Here is a 2,282-nt window from a genome sequence, read left to right on the forward strand (position 1 = left end):
CTTGCACAAATTTAGGTTGGGATGAACTTGCTTCATGGACCTCATGTTGACCCTTTGGGTTAGATTGAGGTTGGGCTGGAAATGTCCCTCTTTCCCTAACATTAAGTTGAGCCTCAATTCTACCTACATAATTTTTAAGTTCTTGGAGTGATTGCATTGTATTCTGATTTATTTGAGTCTGCCCTTGCATGAAGGTTTGCAAAGTATCTTCAACGGATTTCCTATGTGGTGGCACATAAGGAGTAGGAACAGAATTCCCTTGAGATTCATTGGCAGTGGGTCCATGTCTCCAGCTAAAATTAGGATGGTTTCGCCAACTAGGATTATATGTTTCTGGAAATGGTCTTTTATAAGTATTGGTGAAATTTGCTTGATCATGCAACACTTCTTGAAAAGCAGGGATTGTAGGACAATCCTTGGTTACATGTGCATTACTCTCGCAAATTCCACATATACTTTCAACAATAGTTTGTGCTTTTCCTATATTGGCTTTGCTTAATTCCATGGCTTCAACCTTCCTAGTCAGATTAGCAATTTTTACATTGACATCATTATCATCTTTAATAAGATATATTCCTCCTTTTGCATTAGGTGCTATTTTTGATTTTTCATTTTTATCTGTTGTATCCCAAGCTTGTGCATTTTCTGCTAAAAGATCAAAATAATCCCAGGCTTCATTTGGTTCCTTACTCATGAATTCACCATTACACATCATTTCTACAAATTGTCTCATATTGGAGGACAAACCATCATAAAAGAAACTAATGACCCTCCAAATTTCATATCCATGATGTGGGCAAGCAAGTAGAAGGTCCTTGAATCTTTCCCAACAATGAAAAAATGTTTCTCCATCTTTTTGTGCAAAGTTCATGATATTTCTTCTAAGTGTGTTTGTTTTATGTGTTGGGAAGAATTTCTTTAAAAATTCTCTTGTCATTTCTTGCCAGGTAGCTATGGTCCTAGGCCTTAAGGAGTGTAACCATGATTTAGCTTTTTCTTTTAAAGAAAAAGGAAATAACTTAAGCTTAACTACCTCTTCAGTGACATTATTGAAATGAAGTGTTGAACATACTTCATCAAATTCTTTAAGATGCAAATAGGGACTTTCAGAATCAAGTCCGTGAAACTTTGGGAGTAATTGGATTATTCCTGGTTTCATGTCAAAAGCTCCCGCAGCAGTAAGAATGACCATACAGGATGGGGTACTGGTCCTAGTGGGTTGTAGATAATCACGAAGCGTTCTAATAGGTAAGTCATCTTGAAATTCATTATCTCCCTGATTACTACCATTATCTTCCATTTGATTATTTGAACTTTTATCCCTAGATTCAACTCGGAATAATCTTTTCGTTTTATCCCTTTGCCACAACCGCATATACTGACCAATTAACTAGTCGATTTTTTTTTAATTATTATTATTATTAATTATTTATTTATTTATTTTGTATATATATATATATATATTTAGAGTTTTGGATGAGTATGAATATTACCTAAAGCTATGAATATTGACACCCTGCTACTAAAATTATTCACAATCAAACAGTATCAAAGCATAGCACCCTTATTTCTAATGTTTTCCTAAAAATTTCTAGACAACTCCTAACTGGTTTGAAGAGTACACTTAAGCCTCCAATCCGGTCTAATAACCTAGTCGACCAGGTAAGCTCCCAGGTAAGTGGAGGGGTCACGATGCGTATGGCAAAGGTCCCACTTAAAACCCACTTTCCTCGAACAGAAACTGTCTCCCTTCAATCACTTAGAGGGATAAAGCTTGCCTAGACATCGACCGGGGTCATAGAGCGAAATTGGTGCAACTTTCAGTGGTCTTCGTCCTATTGAGCTCGATTATCCTTAGGGGCCAACGTCTAGTTGATTTTAATTAGGCTTAGGATATTTATGCACTGGGATGATTTTTGGGCTAAGGACGAGTAATGAAATCCCGACCTTATCTTTTTAATGGGTTCAGCCCTTAGATTATTTTATACAAATGCTTTATACTATATGCAACAATCAAGAAAATTTTTAACATTTTATGTCATGACATTAAATTGCATTTGAATAGTTGATCAAGCAAACTAGCTAAATTTTTTTTTATTTATTTATTTATTATTTTTATTTATTTATTTATTTTTAATTTTTTTAAACAAGAATAAAATTCTAATCTAGGAAAAATAGGACTAATATGAACAAAACAGAAAAATTAATTTAAATACTCATGGCCGGAGTTCGTTCACTCCGGAAATCCAAAAATGTGATCTTAATCTTCCTCGTTATTGGTC

At 34.6% G+C, this 2,282-nt stretch overlaps 1 non-coding gene across 1 annotated transcript; it reads left to right on the top strand.

Annotated features, from left to right (window-relative positions):
- The first annotated feature begins 782 nt into the window (after positions 1 to 782).
- On the top strand, positions 783 to 889 carry LOC120104485. The gene has a single exon (XR_005506880.1). It is a non-coding gene; the product is annotated as a small nucleolar RNA R71 (small nucleolar RNA).
- The last annotated feature ends 1,393 nt before the right edge of the window (positions 890 to 2,282 follow it).

The sequence above is a fragment of the Phoenix dactylifera genome, chromosome 18, assembly GCF_009389715.1.
Source record: "Phoenix dactylifera cultivar Barhee BC4 chromosome 18, palm_55x_up_171113_PBpolish2nd_filt_p, whole genome shotgun sequence".
In the NCBI taxonomy this organism is placed as follows: domain Eukaryota; kingdom Viridiplantae; phylum Streptophyta; class Magnoliopsida; order Arecales; family Arecaceae; genus Phoenix; species Phoenix dactylifera.